The 23742-nt window shown below is 39.2% G+C and overlaps 1 pseudogene; it reads left to right on the top strand.

Annotated features, from left to right (window-relative positions):
* The first annotated feature begins 22733 nt into the window (after positions 1–22733).
* LOC149267163 (pyrophosphate-energized vacuolar membrane proton pump 1 pseudogene) lies at positions 22734–23495 on the top strand (annotated as a pseudogene).
* Positions 23496–23742: the final 247 nt, after the last annotated feature.

Below are 23742 nucleotides of genomic sequence, written 5' to 3' on the forward strand. Positions count from 1 at the left end.
ATGATGTGATGGATGGTGGTTGATACCCATAAAGTGCCATAAATGGGGTCATTTTTGTTGCTGTATGGAAGGAAGTGTTATACCACCATTCAGCCAGAGGCAACCATTTGACCCATTGTGTCTGTTTATCAGATACAAAGCAACGAAGATATCCTTCCAAACATTTGTTTACTATCTCAGTTTGCCCATCAGATTGAGGATGATAAGATGAGCTATGAGCTAACTGAGTACCAAGACAAGAAAATAATTCTGTCCAAAAATTTCCAGTGAAAATGGGATCTCTGTCACTTACAATAATCTTTGGGTTTCCATGTAGCTTTTGAACTGTTTCCATAAATGCAGTAGAAACTGTACTGGCTTTAAATGGATGTGATAATGCACAAAAGTGTGCATACTTGGTAAGTCTGTCAACTACCACCATGATGACACTCTTTCCCTCAGACTTGGGTAAACCTGTGATAAAATCCATTGAAACCTCCTCCCAACGTTGGCTTGGAATGGATAAAGGTTGTAATAGACCCGGTGTCTTAATTGTTTCAACTTTATTTTGTTGGCAAACCAAACATTCCGCCACAAACTTTTGAATATCTGATTTAAGGCCATCCCAAAAAAATTCCTTCTTAACCCTGTGGTAAGTTTTTAAAAATCCTGAGTGCCCTCCTAAGGGAGAAGTGTGCAATTCCATAAGAATCTTTTGTTTTAGCTGGGAATTCTTACAGAGGTATAAGCGATCTTTGTACCATAACGAATCATTTTGCCAGCTAAATGTATCAGAAGTACTGGAATCTTGTTGTAGCTTTCGAATAAGTGCCCACACTTCTTCGTCATTCTTCCATTCCTCCCTTGCTTCGTTTATCCAATCTGGTTGGATAATAGAAATGGCACACAACAATGCTTCCACATCCTCATCCTTTCTTGAGAGTGCATCTGCCACCACATTTTGCTTCCCTTTTTTGTAGATGATTTCAAAGTCATAACCCAACATCTTTGTGACCCACTTTTGTTGCTCTTCAGAGGATAATCTTTGTTCTAAAAAGTATTTAAGGCTATCATGATCCGTTTTTACCTTGAAGTGTCTTCCCATTAGGTAGGGTCGCCATTTCTTAAGTGCATGGAGTATTGCCAACATTTCCTTCTCATAAATAGCTTTGCTTAAAAACTTTCCCTTGATTGGACGACTTTCAAAAGCAATGGGTCTTTCATCTTGCATTAGAACAGCACCAATTCCATTTCCTGAAGCATCACATTCCACAATAAAGGTTTTTGTGAAGTCCGGTGTAGCTAAGACCGGTGCTTGGCACATTGCCTCTTTAAGATGTTCAAAGGCCTTTGTTGCTTCCGGAGTCCATGAAAATGAATCTTTCTTCAATAATGTTGTTAGAGGTGCTGCTATTCTCCCATAATTCTTAACAAACTTGCGATAATACCCTGTCAACCCAAGAAATCCTCGCAGATGCTTTATGGATGTGGGGATTTTCCATTCCTTAATGGCTTTAATTTTGCTAGGGTCTACCTTAACTCCTTCATGAGATACAATATGACCCAAATATTCCACCTCCTGGACTCCAAAGAAACATTTGGATCTTTTTGCATATAATTGTTTCTCCTCCAATAGTTGTAGCACCCTGTCAACATGTTCAACATGATCCTTCCAAGACTTGCTGTAGATTAGTATATCATCAAAAAATACTAACACAAATTTTCTAAGGAATGGTTTGAAAATTGAATTCATCAAACCTTGAAATGTTGAAGGTGCATTGGTAAGGCCAAAAGGCATGACCAAAAATTCATAATGACCCTCATGAGTTCTAAATGCCGTTTTCGGAATGTCTTCAATCTTCATTCTGATTTGATGATATCCCGAACGAAGATCCAACTTGGTGAAGTAAATTGATCCATGCAATTCATCCAGTAATTCATCAATGACAGGAATGGGGAACTTATCTTTAATAGTGAGCTTGTTGAGCTCCCTATAATCCGGACACATGCGCCATGATCCATCCTTCTTGTGCACCAATACTACTGGAGCTGAGAAAGAACTTTGACTCGGTTGAATTATACCAGCCTCTAGCATTTCTGCAACCATACGTTCAATTTCACTTTTTTGGACATAGGGATATCTGTACGGCCTGATGTTTGGAGGAACACTTCCTGGAATCAGATGAATAGCATGATCATGATCACGCATAGGTGGGAGACCTTTGGGAGTCTCAAATACCTTGGAATGATTGTCCAGGACTTTTTGGAGATCTGGAGAAATAGATGATTCCAATGTGGAAACATCTAGCGAACATAATTGTGCAATTACACCTCTTTGCTCCTTTTTTAGAAGCTTTGTCATGCCATTAGAGCTGATTATCTTTCCTGGTTTCCCTGCAATACCCCTTAATTCAACTTCCTTTCCTTCCACAGAAAATTTCATGAAAAGTTCTTGAAAATTAAAAGCTATTGTACCCAAGGATTGTAGCCATTGGACTCCTAGTACAACATCAGCACCTCCCATTGGAATGGAAAGCATTGGGCTAGTCAATACATATTCTCCCATGGATAGCTTGATATTATGGCACTTTCCAGAGCAATTTATTGTTCCTCCATTTGCAATCATCACTTGACACTCTGGTGCTGGATATAGGAAGCAATTCAATTCTTTTGCTACCCTACAATGAATAAAATTGTGGGTGCTTCCTGAATCAATCAACACTATTACCTTTTTCTTCTTGATTTGTCCTTCTATCTTGATGGTTTGAGGAGTGGTAATTCCCGCCAATGCATTACAAGATATGGTCGGATTTATTTGTTCTTCATCTAGGCTTTGTTCCTGGAATATATCCTCTTCTTTTGACCTTTCTTGCTCCTTTTCTTCTTCCTCTTCACAATCTATGTAGAATAATTTCTTCTCAGCACACTTATGACCTTTTGTGTATTTGCTATCACAATTGTAACAAAGCCCTTTTGCTCTTTTTTCTTCCAATTGTTGTGGTGTCAACCTTGTAGGTTGTGGAAGACTAGGGGCAACAACACTTCCGTCTTTATAGTTGTGAGTGGTATGCTTCCTAGTTGCCATAATTTTGCTTTCCATTTTTCTTGCTAACCTGAATGCCTTCTCTAATGAATCAGGTTCCCAAAGGCGAACATCATGTTGGATATTATCCTTTAAAGACCCTATGAACACATCAATCCTATGCTCCTCTGGAATATCTTTTACCCTTATGTTCAATTTTTGGAACTCCTCAATGTGCTCCATTATTGAACCCTTTTGTTTGAGACTTATCAATTGGCTAAAAAAAGTGTTGCTTTTTGTATCCTCATAATGTGCTATCAATTCTTCCGTAAAAATTGCCCAAGTGATAAATTGTTTACGAGAACAAAGCCATTGATACCATACAAACTGATTTGGTTCCAAATATACAGTTGCCATACGTACCTTTTGTGTGTTTTGCACATTATTGAGATCGAAGAATTGCTCCATCTGTAATATCCATGTGGCGGGATCCTTGCCATCAAACTTCCTCATATCGATTTTTGGAATATGGTGATTCTTCGATCCAACATTAGTGTCTATGGAATCATGATTAACATTTCTTTTGTTCTCATCATGAGTTTCCTTTACTACCTTTTCACCATTAGTAAGTATTTCTTGTAGAAAATTCGTCAAATCTGTCTTCAAATCTGCCATGCCTGTCTTCAAATTTGTGTTCAAATCTATCTTCAAATTATCCATCTTAGCTTCCACGCCATTTATCTTAGCTTCCACGCCATTTATCTTAGCATCTGTTAGCTTTTGTGAGCGTGACATTTGTTGCACTTGTTCTTGTAATTTTGATATATCATGTAGCATTTCTTCCTCTTCTTCATGAGTCATGCTAGAGCTTTCAGGTTCCTTACTAGGTGTTTGCATTTTCTTTCCTCGGGGCATCAGTTACCGATAATAATGCTCTACTATGCCCTTTGAATTCCTTCAAAATAAATTTTCAAACCAAGCTTAAGCAAAAATTTAAAAAATCTACACACCTTTTTTCACTTTGTAGGAGCTCGATATTGCCTCTGATGTATCTCTGTAATTCCAATCATCTAGTTCTGAATTTGTGACCTGTAGTAGCTCTCTGTGTCCTCTTTCCAATGCCACCAGTCTGATCCAAATTGGATTCTCCAAGAAAGAGTTATGCAAATCTCCCAAGATGACCTGATTATAGACTTTCAGTAGAGCGAACTTGTATGAAGTGCCACGTGTACACTTTTCGACCTTTGGTTCTAAAATGATATACAAGAAACTACAGTCCATCCTCTTTCTGTACCTTCTTACGAAATTTCAATCTGATTCCCAGAGAGAAAGTTATGAAATTTTTTCCCCAGGTCACCTGTTTTGAATGTAATTCAGGAGTCTGCAAAAAGACCAACTTCCTCAGATCATATCTCCGAAAATATCGCATGAAAAGCTCTGAAATTCGGAACCAAGGTTCAGCGCGATTTCTTCTCAAATGGGTTTTTTTTGCGACTTCTGAAACATCACAGAAAAAAAGTTATAGCGAAAATTCCACGATGACCTGTTTGGAGCAGCGAAACCCTAGAATCCAAAGCTCTGATACCAAATGTTATGAAACCAGCTCAAGAAAAGATAGAAAAGATAGATCAACGCCTTAGAATTCAGCCTCTTCGAGGGGGAAACCTCCTTTACATTACATAAATGAACAATTCTTGGATGATTCAAATGACAAAACCTCCTTTCTATATATAGGAGTCTAAGGAGTCACAATATAATCCAGCCGACCTAACAATAATAATATAAAGCCACAAAAATAACAATAGAGGGATTCTATGGGGCACAGAAATAACAATATGGGGGTAATAGGGGCACAACAATATAAATAAGGGGTATAACTACAATAGTAATGGGGTAATCACTAGTATTATAGGGACCCAACAAAAAGGGTGTTGGGGAATATTAACATGGGGGAGTTATAAAGCAGGACTTTAGGAAAAAACTTAGGATAAATGGTTGTGTGGGTTTTAAAGGAGAAAATGGAAATTAATAATGGAGGAAAGTGATATTTGTAATGGGGAATGGGTTTCACACTAGGGAAAAGGGTTTTGGGAAGGGGGAACGATTTTTGAAGGGTAATATCTAGGGATATGTGTGAAATCAAGGGGTAATGGTCAAAATGAGGGGAAAGGGTATTTATAAGAAATGAAGGGATAATGGGGGAAATTAGCAAATAAGTATGTGGGGGTGTAGTGAAATGAGGGGAAATTATTAAACAAGCTTTGGTGAATATCCTTTCTTTTTCTCAATTCCTCCTGCACATGAAACATAGGATTAAGCATGATGAATGTGCTTTTGACTTAGCAACCTTGTGCATTTGCAACATTTCTTCTACCTACCCTTTATTTACCCTAGCATTTTCTCTTCATTCAATGGGTGCATTTGAGCTTGCTAACCCTCTTATTTTTCTTTGATAAGAAAACTATCTAATTCTAATCGTATCTTCCAATGGCCCAGATTAAACTGATGAGCACATTTATTCTCTACCTAAATAATGATCTGTTAAGATTAGATGGTTTAGTCATATCTTTATTCATTATCTATCAGCATGAAATTTAAAGCATGAATGAATCAAGATTAAATTGTTTAGATCATCATGGATTGTGGCATTTTGACAAGCTGCACACAATCTCATTTGCAAAAAAGTAAACTAAGAGTAGTGGCATTTGAATGTGAACACTTTCATGATATTTTTTATCTCTTTTTGGTGGGGTTCTTATTTAATATTCTTTTTTTATCTTTGTTTCTTTTGGTCCTTTGATTTTTCTTTTAGGACATACCCTCTTTTAATTTTTTAAATATGAGAAAACATTTGCAGAAAGCAAAGGTATGTACAGTATTACAAGATATACATGGTCAATTCAAAATTATGAGCCCTATTATTATAGGAACCTAACAGACAAAAAAATGAATTAAGCACACCCTTGAAAAAAAAGAGCCTAATAGACAAGCTTTTGTTCCTAGTGTTGAGAAGGAATTATTATGCACATTTTGCAGTCATGGAAGGTTGCCATAAAGTTATACTCTTGACCCACTCCCTATAATGTATTTATAAATATATAAATACACTATTATATAAAAATAAATTGTAGATATAAACTGTTATGAAACCAGCTCAAGAAAAGATAGAAAAGATAGATCAACGCCTTAGAATTCAGCCTCTTCGAGGGGGCAACCTCCTTTACATTACATAAATGAACAATTCTTGGATGATACAAATGACAAAACCTCCTTTCTATATATAGGAGTCTAAGGAGTCACAATATAATCCAGCTGACCTAACAATAATAATATAAAGCCACAAAAATAACAATAGAGGGATTCTATGGGGCACAGAAATAACAATATGGGGGTAATAGGGGCGCAACAATATAAATAAGGGGTATAACTACAATAGTAATGGGGTAATCACTAGTATTATAGGGACCCAACATAAACAAATGCATAAACAGTGAACTAGCTAGGGAAGGAGGCGGCCTCTATCGGCGATGGCAGGTGGACATCAAACAATTACCATGCTAAACTAAAGTCATAGTTATATTACGTATATAATTAATAACTGGAACATCTAGAATGAAATCAAGTCAATATAACAGTAAATCCTTCTTACGCACTGAGATCAATTACTCTATTTGTAATAACCAACACACTCGTTATCTTTACCAACCCCAAGCTCGCCAACCATGCCTTGAATCTCGGTGAAACTCCAGGAAGACAGATTGGCATATTTATGGAGGGTACCTGTTAATTAAAGGAGAGACCCTCTGGAGAGATGGTTAAGCTTAGGATTTATAGTTCGAGTGCTTGGCTATTATCCACACCTCACTTATATAAGAAAAAATTGACAATAAACCAACAAAACATAGGTGTAACAACCCTGGTGAAAATTCCATGTAATAAAAGTTAATAAAGGCAAAATAATAACCACAGTTGATGGGACACTTATTCCAAGTTGAATCTTGGGCAAAAAATCCTAGTGGGTGTTAATTTGGTTATTAATGGCTAAGGAAATTGTCAAAGGTTTGGAAAGGCAAAATGGCATTTTTGGCACATTTATTTATGAAAATATTGGAAATTATGAGAAAAGGAAGGTGAAAGGTCACAGGTTACATGTGAGGAGGAAATTGAAGGAAAATAATGGAAAATGAAGAAAATAGAGGCATAATTGATAAAAAGGCTTTCGAGGATTGGTTTGTAACCTTTTCTCAGTTCAGTTTTGGAGCTCTCTCATTATTCTCTCTCTCTCTCTCTCACTCTTGGAGACTTATACTTTTCCTGGAACACTTTGGCATTGGATCAAGAAAATGAAAAGAAGACAAGAGGAAGGAAGGAGCAAGCAAGGAAGAGCATGATCAAGCAACTACAACAGTATTCTTTGTAAGTATCGATTTACATGCATATTTTCCTTGCTAGATTTGGCATGCATGGTATTGCATGTGGTTATTTTGATGTTATGGCATGGGTTTTTCCAAGTGTGACAATGTTTTCAGCCTAGCCTTTCAATTTTCGAATAGTCATGGTGTGATGGGGTTCTCGCATTTTGGTTGAGTTGGATTGTCGAATGGATTCAAATTTGAGTGAGGTGGATCTCTGAATGATAGAATAGATGGCCTAGTAACCCCTAATCCACACTGTGGATTGCAGTAAAGCTGGATTTTATGTTGCGTCGATGGACCTAGGAATCCTTGCAGGTGATTGGCAGGATATACGGTAAATCCAAGAGGTGGATTTCTCTCCACTGGGGCTAGTAATCCCAGTTTCGAATATGCGGTAAATCTTGGAGAGTAGATCTCTGTTTAGGGCCTAGTGATCTGGTGTGGATTGTGGTAAAGCCTGAGAGGCTAGAAGAGAGGAAAAATCCTCACGGTGTAGGTGGAGAAATCTAGTGGAATTCATGCTAGTTTGCCTAGTGATCAGGTGGAGATCATGGTAAAGCCTATTATTACATGTTAATTGTGTTGGCCTAGTGATCTGGGATGGATTACGGTAAATCATGGTTTCTATTGATGAGGCTGAGGTGGTTTAGCCTCAGGATGCCCTAGTTGGTTCTTTGGTTGAGTCCCACATTCATGCTTGGAATATGGCATGGGGGTGAATGACTGAAGAGAGATTTGGCTCAGCCATTCTATGGTTGGGTGGAACATGGTAGTCCCATCCGGGGTTTTGGATTTTGTATCATCAATATGAGGTTATTTCTCCTTTTATTTCTATGAGTATTATATTGGTTTATATGTGGATCATCTAGCAGTGATTTCATTGATATTTATGTTTCTATTATGTTGGTCATGTATGTGTTTTATGGTAGTGGTTATGTATGGCTCTCATCATGTTTTGACTTGTAAATGAATGGACAATGTATCTATGACCTAATAAATGATAATGCAAAAAATGATATGAGGGAACAATGGCTCTTAGCGATTCTCTGATAAGTATGAGATCCCTATGCTTAAATATGTTGTTTACACTTGTAGATTACATATTTGTGATATGTTTGATCAAATACCTATCATTGCTAGTAGGGGTCTGGTTAAGGGATTGTTCAAGTATTTACATTTGCATCATTGTCTCCCTGTTATCATACTATTTTGAAGGTGTCATTCAATTCTGGGTAGTGACTTGGGCTCTGGGCCTCAAAAAGTGGCTCAAATCCCGGGGACGTTAGAACAACATTGGGAAAAATAGTCCCTGGATGTTGGCATGCCTTGGCATGAGAGCGTCCAAAGCCTACTGGATGTTGTCAAGTCCATATCATGGGAGCCTACAAGGGTCAAGTGGTCTAAAACCTCAATGGGACCTAGGGGCTAGTGCCTGAGTGGTTGGAATGGTACATGGGAGTCATGTAGCTTATGTGGAAGGTTTGTATGTTGTGTATTCGTTGATTCCACTTCCTTAAGGTCACATAGGAGGTTGAATATAATCATAGTAGCCTCTTGTCACATGTTTACCCTGGTTGGGTAGTTACTTGGGTAGATGTTGGAGGATGGTGTATGATAGTGGTACCATAGCAAGGTTCACCCCTCGTACCAGATGGGCAGTGCGTTGGTCATGCATTCATGTCATTTGCATGTGTGTTAATCATCCTTGTGGTCTATATGCTTGTTGCATATGCATGGTGTCAGTCATGGTTGTAGTGATGTCGCCATGTGAAAGAGGATGTTGTTGTTATGAAGTATGTCATCATGAGTGTATGATTGGTTACATGTTGTTTATGCTTGCGTATTGTCAGTATACATTGGTATGGTTGTGTTGTCATGCATGAGGTCATGGTATGTGTAGTTGATATGGTCATGTATTGATGACTGGACTCTAGATAGACTGATGTTTACATGGTTATATGCTTATGTATTATATGTGTATATGTTGTTATCTATACATGTATCACCTTGATTCGATGATCTTGCAGATGAGATATCTTCCCTGAAGTATGCTAAGGTACATTGGTTTATTATGATTTCGTTTAGCTGACATAATATGCCTTGCAGGAAAGAGATCAAAATGGCTAGCAAGGTGGTAGACTACAAATATTTTCCCTATGAATTAGATGAGAAGCGTGGTGTCAGGAACTCCTCTGATTTGGCAGACACATTGAAAATCTTGAAGGAAGAAATAAGGAGTTGTAAGGTAGACAATGACAAAATCATATTGGCACAAGAGAAACAAGCAGAGGCTAATACTATAATCCTTCAAAGTTTGTCAGAATTGTAGCAATAGGGGCCAGTTTGGATCAGCCATATACAAGAGGACAGAACTAATGGGGTATATGGAAGTAGATCTCATGGTGGTCATGGGTTGGATAGAGATGACACAGTTAGAGATGGCAGATTGTTGGATACTCCCGATAGGATACGTTATGGATACAGGTATTATTCCAGTTCTGGTTCTAATAGGCATCCTGATCGTCATCATTATCATCTTTACAGGAGAAGTGACAGGGGATACTTTCTAGATGAGTCTAAGAAAGCAAAGGCACCTAGTTTTAATGGATATGTGAAGAAGTCGGAAGATGCATAGGCTTGGATACTTGGGATGAAGAAATTCTTTGAGTTCCATGAGTACACAGATAATATGAAGGCCAAAATAACTATCTTTGTCCTGAGAGATAAAGCAGACATATGGTGGGAAGATGTGAAGGGGGTTAGAGACATTACGGTAGATGACTTGACTTGGCACGAATTCAAGAGGCTTTTTAGGAAGAATTATTTGTTAGAAAGGTACTACGATAGTAAGGCTAAATAATTCTATGAGCTAAAGATGGGATCAATGAAAGATGAAGAGTACACGACTAAGTTCCTAGAGCTATTGAGGTATGTACCATATCTTAAAGATGAGAAGGCTAAGGTTCAATGATTTTTCAATGGAATTCCATTAGCATTTAGAGACCGGATTGAGTATGATGAGCCTCAGTCACTTGAGGACTTTATTGGGAATATGACACATTGCTAAAAACAGTCAAAGTGTAAGAACGAATCTCAGAAAGGATTGAAAGGGAAGGAAAAAGGTAAAGGTAAATGAAATCCGAAAAGAAAAAGGCCTCAAAATGCAGATGAGAAAGAAATATGGCACCAGAAAAGAGGTTCAATGCAGCTAGACAGGGACATGGGTCATAACATCAGCATAGAGGTGAGGGTATTGGTCGATTGAGTGTTGGACATGCGGAAAAGAGCACCTTAAGAGAGATTGTCCATATAATTAGGGTGGTAGGTGATGAGCCCCAAAAATGTACAATTATTTGGGCTCATTCAACCTCCTAATTTGGCTTAGTCCACCATTCTCATTCGTTTATTGCATTTTTTTTATTATTTTTATGTTAATAGAGTGAATTTGGTTAGTCATTATGCCAACAAGTCTAATGGGTGCTTTGTGTAGCCTTTTTGGTCAACTTGGAGACAAATTTGAAGGTCTTAATGAGCACTTGGCAGCCAAATTCGTGGGAGAACAAGCTAGAGGATTTGTAGGAAGGTGTCCCCCTCATTTATGGGCCCTTACCTCGAATTCTCCACCATCAGCACGGAGTTCAAGAGCCACCGAATCAATCAGCACAAGGGCAGCCAAGCAAGTCAAGTAGGACTGCTGTTAACTACAAGTCTTGGGCAGCCAAGTCCCTAAATTTTAGGAGGACTGTTGGGTCCTCAAATTGTATAAATAAGAAGGCTTGGGGCCTCATTTTGGTTAGCTAGTGGTTAGTCATTTTTGGGGTTAGCTAGTTGGTAGTCAATTTAGTTAGCTAGTTAGTCAATTCGGTTAGCCAATTAGTCTTTTTGTAAGCCAGTTTTGGCATGATGTTAGACTCATGATTATTCAATAAAAGCAAGTAGTTTTGGATCAAATTCTGAGTTTTTAAAGGAGCCTAAAGCTCTCGGGGTTGGGCCCAACCTGAGAGCTCAGGCCTCCTTCCTTTTTATCAATATTGTTCCTTTAGCATTTCGTTTCCATTTTCCTTTACATGCATTCGAGTATAGCTGCTGATTTAGATTTCCTGTAGTGGTTAAACAATTGCTGATTTGGATTTCCTGTGGAAGTTAAACAGATTGGTTTTATCAGTTAGAATTGTTGTAGTTGTTTGGAAGTAGGCTGAGTATATTAGAGTGAATAACAGTTAAAAAGAACAGGCTGATTGTATGCTGCTGATCCACCTCTTTCTAGAGGCAGGGATCGCAGACTGTGCTGCCCATTCAAAAACGTTTGCTTACATGTTAATGCTCTCTTGAACGCAGTCTTGGTGATTGATAGAAATGTCCATGAGTGTCAATTTCTTGGAATGCTTCATTGCTTCAGTACCATATATCAGTTTCCTTCACGAATACATTGCTGTTCATTGGTTTAATAAGCTGTTGGCATAAGTTAATAACTTTTACTTGCAGGACTTGGATGATTTGTCTCATTTACACCATGCAACGCTACTCCATCGTTCTCCTACCTTCCCTAACCGTGCCCAGACCAACTATCCATCCTCCAACGAAGCCCTTTGTTCCTCAACTACCCCACTGCTTATATCCCCTGTTTTTTTGCCTTCCATTCCCTCTATTTCCTCTAAGACAAATCTGCCTCTACACTCACCCTCATCTCCTCACCTCACTATTGCTGAGCCATTACCACCTCATTTCCATCCTACCTATTCCCCCATACCACTCCATCACTTCACCATCACCCAAAACTCCCACGGTAGGACATCCTGTAGAAATTAACAGACTTCCTGTAGAAATCCCTGAGTTTCCTGTAGGATCCTGTTGGGTCCCTATAATACTAGTGATTACCCCATTACTATTGTAGTTATACCCCTTATTTATATTGTTGTGCCCCTATTATCCCCATATTGTTATTTCTGTGCCCCATAGAATCCCTCTATTGTTATTTTTGTGGCTTTATATTATTATTGTTAGGTCGGCTGGATTATATGGTGACTCCTTAGACTCCTATATATAGAAAGGAGGTTTTGTCATTTGTATCATCCAAGAATTGTTCATTTGTGTAATGTAAAGGAGGTTGCCCCCTCGAAGAGGCTGAATTATAAGGCGTGGATCTCTCTTTTCTATCTTTTTGTGAGCTGGTTTCATAACATTTGGTATCGGAGCTTTGGATTCTAGGGTTTCGCTGCTCCAAACAGGTCATCATGGAATTTTCGCTATAACTTTTTTTCTGTGACGTTTCAGAAGTCGCAAAAAAAACCCATTTGAGAAGAAATCGCGCTGAACCTTGGGTCCAAATTTCAGAGCTTTTCGCGTGACATGTTCGGAGATATTATCTGAGGAAGTTGGTCTTTTTGTAGACTCCTGAATTACACTCAAAACAGGTGACCTGGGGAAAATCGTCATAACTTTCTTTCTGAGCATCGGATTGAAATTTTGTAAGAAGGTACAGAAATAAAACGGATTGTAGTTTCCTTTTATATATTTTTCAGAGTCAAAGGTTGAAGCAGTGACACGTGGCACTTCATACAAGTTCGCTATAATGAAATAGTCTATAATCACGTCACTGCGGGAGATTGTGCATAACTCTTTCTTGGAGATACCAATTTGGATCAGACTAGTGGCATTGGAAAGAGGACATAAGAGTCTACTACAGGTCACAAGTTCAGAACTGGAGGATTCGAAATTACGGAGATACATCAGATTCAATATCAGGCTTCTACAAAGTAAAAAAAAGGTGTGTAGTTTTTTTTTAATTTTTGCATAAGCTTGGTTTGAAGGAATTCAAAGGGCATAGTAAAGCATTATTATCGGTAACTGATGCCCCGAGGAAAGAAAATGCAAACACCTAGTAAGGAACCTGAAGGCTCTAGCATGACTCATGAAGAAGAGGAAGAAATGCTACATGATATATCAAAATTACAAGAACAAGTGCAACAAATGTCACGCTCACAAAAGCTAACAGATGCTAAGATCAATGGCGTGGAATCTAAGATAAGTGGCGTGGAATCTAAGATAAAGGGCATGGAAGCTAAGATGGATGATTCGAAGACAGATTTGAAGAGAGACATGGCAGATTTGAAGACAGATATGGATGAATTGAAGAAGTTGCTACAAGAAAGGGTCACTAATGGTGAAAAGGTAGTAAAGGAAACTCATGATGAGAACAAAAGAAATGTTAATCATGATTCCATAGACTCTAATGTTGGATCGAAGACTCACCATGTTCCAAAAATCGATATGAGGAAGTTTGATGGCAAGGATCCTGCCACATGGATATTACAGATGGAGCAATTCTTCGATCTCCATAATGTGCAAAATGCACAAAAGGTACGTATGGCATCTGTATATTTGGAACCAAATCAGTTTGTATGGTATCAATGGCTTTGTTCTCGTAAACAATTTATCACTTGGGCAATTTTTACGGAAGAATTGATAGCACATTATGAGGATACAAAAAGCAACACTTTTTTTAGCCAATTGATAAGTCTCAAACAAAAGGGTTCAATAATGGAGCACATTGAGGAGTTCCAAAAATTGAACATAAGGGTAAAAGATATTCCAGAGGAGCATAGGATTGATGTGTTCATAGGGTCTTTAAAGGATAATATCCAACATGATGTCCGCCTTTGGGAACCTGATTCATTAGAGAAGGCATTCAGGTTAGCAAGAAAAATGGAAAGCAAAATTATGGCAACCAGGAAGCATACCATTCACAACTATAAAGACGGAAGTGTTGTTGCCCATAGTCTTCCACAACCTACAAGGTTGACACCACAACAATTGGAAGAAAAAAGAGCAAAAGGGCTTTGTTACAATTGTGATAGCAAATACACAAAAGGTCATAAGTGTGCTGAGAAGAAATTATTCTACATAGATTGTGAAGAGGAAGAAGAAAAGGAGCAAGAAAGGTCAAAAGAAGAGGATATATTCCAGGAACAAAGCCTAGATGAAGAACAAATAAATCCGACCATATCTTGTAATGCATTGGCGGGAATTACCACTCCTCAAACCATCAAGATAGAAGGACAAATCAAGAAGAAAAAGGTAATAGTGTTGATTGATTCAGGAAGCACCCACAATTTTATTCATTGTAGGGTAGCAAAAGAATTGAATTGCTTCCTATATCCAGCACCAGAGTGTCAAGTGATGATTGCAAATGGAGGAACAATAAATTGCTCTGGAAAGTGCCATAATATCAAGCTATCCATGGGAGAATATGTATTGACTAGCCCAATGCTTTCCATTCCAATGGGAGGTGCTGATGTTGTACTAGGAGTCCAATGGCTACAATCCTTGGGTACAATAGCTTTTAATTTTCAAGAACTTTTCATCAAATTTTCTTCGGAAGGAAAGGAAGTTGAATTAAGGGGTATTGCAGGGAAACCAGGAAAGATAATCAGCTCTAATGGTATGACAAAGCTTCTAAAAAAGGAGCAAAGAGGTGTAATTGCACAATTATGTTCGCTAGATGTTTCCACATTGGAATCATCTATTTCTCCAGATCTCCAAAAAGTCTTGGACAATCATTCCAAGGTATTTGAGACTCCCAAGGTCTCCCACCTATGCGTGATCATGATCATGCTATTCATCTGATTCCAGGAAGTGTTCCTCCAAACATCAGGCCGTACAGATATCCCTATGTCCAAAAAAGTGAAATTGAACGTATGGTTGCAGAAATGCTAGAGGCTGGTATAATTCAACCGAGTCAAAGTTCTTTCTCAGCTCCAGTAGTATTGGTGCACAAGAAGGATGGATCATGGCGCATGTGTCCAGATTATAGGGAGCTCAACAAGCTCACTATTAAAGATAAGTTCCCCATTCCTGTCATTGATGAATTACTGGATGAATTGCATGGATCAATTTACTTCACCAAGTTGGATCTTCGTTCGGGATATCATCAAATCAGAATGAAGATTGAAGACATTCCGAAAACGGCATTTAGAACTCATGAGGGTCATTATGAATTTTTGGTCATGCCTTTTGGCCTTACCAATGCACCTTCAACATTTCAAGGTTTGATGAATTCAATTTTCAAACCATTCCTTAGAAAATTTGTGTTAGTATTTTTTGATGATATACTAATCTACAGCAAGTCTTGGAAGGATCATGTTGAACATGTTGACAGGGTGCTACAACTATTGGAGGAGAAACAATTATATGCAAAAAGATCCAAATGTTTCTTTGGAGTCCAGGAGGTGGAATATTTGGGTCATATTGTATCTCATGAAGGAGTTAAGGTAGACCCTAGCAAAATTAAAGCCATTAAGGAATGGAAAATCCCCACATCCATAAAGCATCTGCGAGGATTTCTTGGGTTGACAGGGTATTATCGCAAGTTTGTTAAGAATTATGGGAGAATAGCAGCACCTCTAACAACATTATTGAAGAAAGATTCATTTTCATGGACTCCGGAAGCAACAAAGGCCTTTGAACATCTTAAAGAGGCAATGTGCCAAGCACCGGTCTTAGCTACACCGGACTTCACAAAAACCTTTATTGTGGAATGTGATGCTTCAGGAAATGGAATTGGTGCTGTTCTAATGCAAGATGAAAGACCCATTGCTTTTGAAAGTCGTCCAATCAAGGGAAAGTTTTTAAGCAAAGCTATTTATGAGAAGGAAATGTTGGCAATACTCCATGCACTTAAGAAATGGCGACCCTACCTAATGGGAAGACACTTCAAGGTAAAAACGGATCATGATAGCCTTAAATACTTTTTAGAACAAAGATTATCCTCTGAAGAGCAACAAAAGTGGGTCACAAAGATGTTGGGTTATGACTTTGAAATCATCTACAAAAAAGGGAAGCAAAATGTGGTGGCAGATGCACTCTCAAGAAAGGATGAGGATGTGGAAGCATTGTTGTGTGCCATTTCTATTATCCAACCAGATTGGATAAACGAAGCAAGGGAGGAATGGAAGAATGACGAAGAAGTGTGGGCACTTATTCGAAAGCTACAACAAGATTCCAGTACTTCTGATACATTTAGCTGGAAAAATGATTCGTTATGGTACAAAGATCGCTTATACCTCTGTAAGAATTCCCAGCTAAAACAAAAGATTCTTATGGAATTGCACACTTCTCCCTTAGGAGGGCACTCAGGATTTTTAAAAACTTACCACAGGGTTAAGAAGGAATTTTTTTGGGATGGCCTTAAATCAGATATTCAAAAGTTTGTGGCGGAATGTTTGGTTTGCCAGCAAAATAAAGTTGAAACAATTAAGACACCGGGTCTATTACAACCTTTATCCATTCCAAGCCAACGTTGGGAGGAGGTTTCAATGGATTTTATCACAGGTTTACCCAAGTCTGAGGGAAAGAGTGTCATCATGGTGGTAGTTGACAGACTTACCAAGTATGCACACTTTTGTGCATTATCACATCCATTTAAAGCCAGTACAGTTTCTACTGCATTTATGGAAACAGTTCAAAAGCTACATGGAAACCCAAAGATTATTGTAAGTGACAGAGATCCCATTTTCACTGGAAATTTTTGGACAGAATTATTTTCTTGTCTTGGTACTCAGTTAGCTCATAGCTCATCTTATCATCCTCAATCTGATGGGCAAACTGAGATAGTAAACAAATGTTTGGAAGGATATCTTCGTTGCTTTGTATCTGATAAACAGACACAATGGGTCAAATGGTTGCCTCTGGCTGAATGGTGGTATAACACTTCCTTCCATACAGCAACAAAAATGACCCCATTTATGGCACTTTATGGGTATCAACCACCATCCATCACATCATATTTAAGAGAAAATTCTAAGGTTCAGGCAGTGGAACATCACATCGAACATCAACAACAAGTCCTCCAACTCTTAAAGGATAACCTCGTGTTGGCACAAAATAGAATGAAACAACAGGCAGATCAACATCGCAGTGAAAGAAGTTTTGATGTAGGTGATTGGGTATTCCTACGGCTACAACCATATAAGCAAATGTCCCTAAAGCAAGCTAAGAAGGATAATAAATTATCACCAAAGTATTATGGTCCATACAAGGTGTTGCAAAAGATTGGTACTATGGCATACAAATTGGAGCTTCCTGCAGCTTCTCGATTGCACCCAGTTTTCCATGTTTCATGTTTAAAGAAGGTTATAGGTGACAAGCTCCCAATTCAAACAATATTGCCAGAACTTGATGAGGAAGGAAAAATTATATTGGAACCGGAAGCAGTCACAGAAACAAGAACTCGACAGCTACGAAATCGATCAATTTCAGAGTATCTTATCAAGTGGAAGAACTTATCCGCTGAAGATTCCACATGGGAGGATGAGAATTTTATGCAGAAGTATCCAGAACTACTCAAGCGTTGAGGACAACACTTTTTTGAAGGAGAGGGGCATGTTGGGTCCCTATAATACTAGTGATTACCCCATTACTATTGTAGTTATACCCCTTATTTATATTGTTGTGCCCCTATTACCCCCATATTGTTATTTCTGTGCCCCATAGAATCCCTCTATTGTTATTTTTGTGGCTTTATATTATTATTGTTAGGTCGGCTGGATTATATGGTGACTCCTTAGACTCCTATATATAGAAAGGAGGTTTTGTCATTTGTATCATCCAAGAATTGTTCATTTATGTAATGTAAAGGAGGTTGCCCCCTCGAAGAGGCTGAATTCTAAGGCGTGGATCTCTCTTTTCTATCTTTTTGTGAGTTGGTTTCATAACAGATCCCCTGCAGACATCCTGTAGGAGCCCACACACTCGGTTGCTGAGCATCTGAACGTGAGGAACTTCTGTGGACTGATGCTAAGGATCCCTTGGGACCTCTCCTAGCCTCCCTGACCTTTCCCAAGCTTTCCTTCCCTCTGCACCACCTCTGCACAACCAAACCCTAATAAGAGCAAAATCACAATCACTCCATCCACTTAAGAAAAAAATACAAAAACATGTCTTTTCAGATGCAAGTAGCTTAGATTCATGCATTTCAACTTACTAGAAGTAATGGCATCATTGGTAGAAGTTTCATTCACATTTTTGCATCATAGAGGTTAGACTAGTCAGATTAGGGTTTACTAGGGTTTTCATGCTTTGTTGGCTTTCAGTTTCCTTTTTGCAAAGTAGGTTAACTTTCTTCGAGATAGCTTTTGTCCATCACTCATAAAGCTTCTTCTGAGAGCATATAGAAGTTGGTTTGAGCCCTAGCGGACTTGTGCCAGCTGACCAAGTGACAGCTGCGACAAGAGCTAGTACTTGTGCATACAGCACCGTCGCTTCCAAGTTTGTACGAACTACCGGGTTGATAAAATGAGAGATAGGAAGCCCCAGGAGTTGTAGCATTATTGCTACAATACTGGAGCTCACCATCTTTTTGGCGCCGTTGCCGGGGAAGCGGCAGAGTATTGGTGATTGTTGCTATTCTTCTATTTTCTACTACAACCTTCTGCTCAGTAGTTTATTTCATTTTCATTCTGCAAAAGTAGCATAGATATTTCCTGCTTTCATAGATTAGTATTTCCTGCTTTCATAGATTAGCATTTCCTGCTTTCATAGATTAGCATTTCCTGCTTTCCTAGATTAGCATTTCCTGCTTTCCTATATTAGCCTTTCAATTCCGCAATTTCAATTTTGCAAGCGTAGATTAGTATTTCAATTCTGCAAGCGTAGACTAGCCTTTCCATTCCTGCAATTTCATTTGAGCAAAATAGATTAGTCCTTTCCTGCTTTCATTTCAATTCCGCATTTTCATTTTAGCAAGACAGTTAGTTGCAGTTCAATCTATTTTAGTTTTGCAAGTAGAAGTAGAAAAAAGAAAAAAATCAACCAAAAAGATTTCATTTCATGCTTTGTAGGAGTAGAGATAAGTTAGAAAAATGATTGCACAACACCCCCACTGCTTCACATAGCCAACGTTCTTCTTCGATGGCTGTGATGAAAGAACCCCTGGGTGGACATCAAGACATATCTGAAGAACCTCTAGGGGAGAAGAAGAAGAAACATTCCTCTGAAGCAAATGGCTACAAGCAGAAATGTTGGGAGCAGTCCCTTGTCCAAAGATGAATTTGCAAATCAGATCGAAGATTTCAAGAGTGATATGAGGCAGTTTCTTGCCATGCAACTGGATACCTTGCGGATCCAAAAGAAGCAAGAAAAAGCCAAGAGGGCTTTGGCCATTTTTTGTCCTAGGTGCACTAGAAAGCATCCTAGGAACGAATGTCCAATGCACTCCCTAGAAGTGTGTTTCATCTGTGAAGAATACCATCCTACAGATCAGTGCCCTTCCTTGCCCAGAATCAAAGCTACATATCAAAGAGCCAAGGGAGCCACTGAATCACTCTGTTATATGAACCAAAGGAGGCCACATGGACCCATACCCTACCAGCAGGAACTACAAGGGACACTCGAGACCTATTATGACCCTTACCAAGCCACCTTCATGCCTTCTTGGGGTCCCCCTACTCATCCTTCCTGGTTCACACCTCCTCCTTATTCCTTCACAGATCCATATTATGCCCAACCAGCTGCTCATTCGTTTCACTCTTATGCTCAGCCACAACCTCAGTGGAATGCACCTTATCAGGAGTGGAGGCCCCAGTACAACTCTCATCCCGCTCATTTTCCTCCACCACCTGCTCATCCACAACCATTGCCTCCTCCTCCACCAAGGCAACCTCAAATGCCTACCCAATCGCAATGCCATCCATCTCCATCTCAATTTCACACCTCCACTCAACTACCCGTAACATTTCCAAAACCATACAATGGAGCAGCTCAACCCCATTGCAAATCTGAGGCACAACATGTGCAAATGATTCCTCGTGAGCCCAATGATCTTCACCAAAGCTCAGAAAGAGTGTTGCAAAAGAAAGATTCTATTGACCACATTGAAGGACCAAAGGCAAAAGAAGATTCAAAAGAGGAGATCAAAGAACCATGGGCTGCACTTGATGAAGAGAATAGATCAGAATCAGAGATCGAGAGAGTTCCCTCATGGTTATCATCAAATCCTCCATGTACTCAAGAGAAAGATCAACAAAAAGAGGAAGATCAGAAGGTCATGATAGAGGGTGACATGAAGAATGATCCAGATCAGCAAGATGACCAAGGATATCAAAGCTATATTGAGATATGGTTTCAGAAGGTCACTAAGTTGCAGCAGTACTTTCTTCCTCAGCTCTGTTTGATCCCTTCAATGCCAGATCATTTGGTCTCTGAGATCTGGATACTTGTCCAAGCATGCATTTCGAGCCTTCACATCATTTTGTCTCTAATCTCGATGTGCACATGGCTCCATTGGAAGTATTCTTATACTTGAAAATGATTTTGTTTTTCAAGTAGGTTAGGGTAGAAAAATGAAAAAAAAAAAAGAAAAAAGAAAAAGAAAAAAAAAGAAAAAAGAAAAAGAAAAAAAAGAAAAAAGAAAAAGAAAAAATGAAAAAAAAAGGAAAATAGAAATCTAAGGTGAAAACCTCCTTGGAGGCGCCTTAGATTGGCTCATTGATTGAAAACCTCAATGAGGCGGTCAATGGGTTGAAAAAAAAAAAAAAGAGAGAATAAGATCTCTGGGTGAAAACCTCCCTTGGAGGCGCCCAGGGCAGGCAATTAGGGTGAAAACCTCCATGAGGCGCCCTAGTTGTTTTTCAAAAAAAAAAAGAAAAAAGAAAAAGAAAAATAAAGCTAATCTCCATTGAATAATTTCATGTTGCAGCAATGACATTGCAGGTTGCAAGAAGCACGTTTCATGACAGGAGGAGCACTCAAAGCAAGGTCAAAGTAATTTTTCTTGTGCCTTCTACAGGAAGCTCTGTATTTCTACAGGAAACATCCTATAGAACCTTTGGACGAGCCAAATCCAATTTCAAAAGTGAATCTAATGGTGGGAATCTGTTGATTAGGCCTACAAGCACTTGTGTGTCCATCCCTTGCCTTTCTCCATCATTTTTTCACCTCCTTGTGCTTCTCATTGTGCTTCTACAGGAACTTCCTGTAGAAATTGTGGGAAACTAGGCATGCATTTCAAAAAGTGGTTTGGCAAGCATGGTAGCTTCCTCAAGGGTTCAGAAGCCCTCATGCAATCTTCCAACTCCTCCTCCATCATCTCCATACCTGCATCACAGCCAAAATTCATTTTGTCATACCATGCAACCAAAATGCAAAGTGCCTTGAAGCAAAAACACATAGAGCAGAATTTGTTTTTGCCATAACTTGAAAACCATGCATCCATTTGACAAACCGTTTTATGGGGAATTGTACAAGGTTGATGAAAACATGCCTGAGCAGTTTCATGCAATTCCGGTGCACGGTTTCCAAGAAATCAGCCTCCATCACCATCAGCCAGTTTTGCATTTTCTCCATAACCGTGCATCCGTTTTAAAACCTGTTTCATGGGGAGATGCACACGGGTGATAGTAGCCTAACCAAGCAGTTTCAGCCAATTCCGATGCACGGTTTCCAAGAAATCGAGCTCTGAAATCTTCAGCCATTCTCCATTTTTCTCGAAATCCGTGCATCCATTGATCACGAATTTGCTATGGGAGATGCATAATGATGGTAGGAACATGCTCACCAAGTTTCAGATCAATCCGATCTACCGTTTGGGAGAAATGGCAAAAAGAAGTTCTGATTTTGTGACCATGCAGCAGCAGCAGCTTGAACGGGCAGAGTTGAACGTGGAAATGATTGCATGCAGCTCAGATCTGGCCAGAGGACACCTGCACAAGGAAAAGCAATCAGAAATCATTAGTCAAGCCTCATGCAATCAAAGAATCAGAGCATGCGGCAGCAAGAAGCTTCACAGGCAGCCGTTTGGCTTCAGGTACGTGACAAAACCTATTCCTCTATTGCATGAATCTAATTCAAGAACTGCATGAACGAATGGAGTGATGGAATTAAGCCATGAATTTAGGAAGGTTCACTTGATGTCCAGTTCTCTAGCAAGTCACGCAGCATGCAGGGGTCAGCCATGCACGTGAAAGTCAAAAAAACGGACAGTTAGTGTCAACTGCTTGAACTCCAGTGCAGCGGATCAAGAAGAAAACATACGGTTCATAAGTAGAACATGCATTTCACGATAGCCTAACTGTCTGCATGGCCAACACATGCCTCTACCACCTCACTCCAAAAATCACGCAGAAATCTGAGCGCTCAGCTGTTGGTCAACTTGCACTTGCAACATGATTCACTCGAAGTGTATTCAAATTCAGGTATTGCTTCCCTTTTTGTGAAGTTACATACTCTGAAATGCAAGCTCATGCTGTGGAACTATTGTTTGTCTTGTCTCAAGATGGAGATAAACGAAAATTAGCAGAACATCTTGGAGAAAAATATATGAAATGGTTAGCAAAACTTATTTCAACATCTTCAAATATGGTCTTGGCGGTTCTTCCATGGCTCTGTTTGGCAGCGTAGGTGGTGGTATTTACACCAAAGCAGCAGATGTAGGTGCTGATCTTGTTGGAAAGGTTGAGAGGAACATTCCTGAAGACGATCCATGCAACCCAGCTGTCATTGCTGATAATGTTGATGACAATGTTGGAGATATCGCTGGTATGGGATCAGATCTATTTGGGTCCTATGCTGAATCTTCCTGTGCAGCTCTGGTTGTTGCATCCATATCATCATTTGGAAACTCTCATGATCTTACTGCCATGTGTTATCCCTTGCTTATTAGTTCAATGGGTATCATTGCTTGCTTAATCACAACTCTGTTTGCAACTAACATATTTGAGATCAAGGCTGTGAAGGAAATTGAGCCTGCATTGAAAAAGCAACTTATTATCTCCACAGTAGTGATGACTATTGGCATTGCTGTTGTAAGCCTAGTTGCCTTGCCTTCATCCTTCACTATCTTCAATTTTGGTGCCCAGAAGGTTGTAAAGAACTGGGAGCTTTTCTTCCGTGGTGCTATTGGTTTGTGGTCTGGCCTTGTTATTGGTTTTGTCACTGAGTACTACACTAGTAATGCTTACAGCCCTGTCCAAGATGTTGCCGATTCATGCAGGACTGGAGCAGCAACTAATGTTATATTTGGGTTGGCTTTGGGATACAAATCTGTTATTATTCCCATATTTGCTATTGCAGTAAGCATTTTATGAAGAAAAGAAAGCTGCCGCAGTCGGAAAGTATTGTCATGTCAGGAACAGAAACGTGAATCAAGGTTAATCAATGGAAAAACAGTGATTTAAAGGCCTGGAAACACTTTTTCCCATCCAGCTTTGGCATGCAATCTCTATTCTCAGGCAGTTCATTGTACATGTGTGCTTTTATAATACATTAGACTTGCCATTTGTGTTGGATTCGTCAGCTTTCAGGCAGCGCAGTTCAAGGAGAAGGCACCCCCAG

Source organism: Pinus tabuliformis, chromosome 6 (genome assembly GCF_031772625.1).
Source record: "Pinus tabuliformis cultivar Carrire ecotype Pingquan chromosome 6, CPIR1, whole genome shotgun sequence".
In the NCBI taxonomy this organism is placed as follows: Eukaryota; Viridiplantae; Streptophyta; class Pinopsida; order Pinales; family Pinaceae; genus Pinus; species Pinus tabuliformis.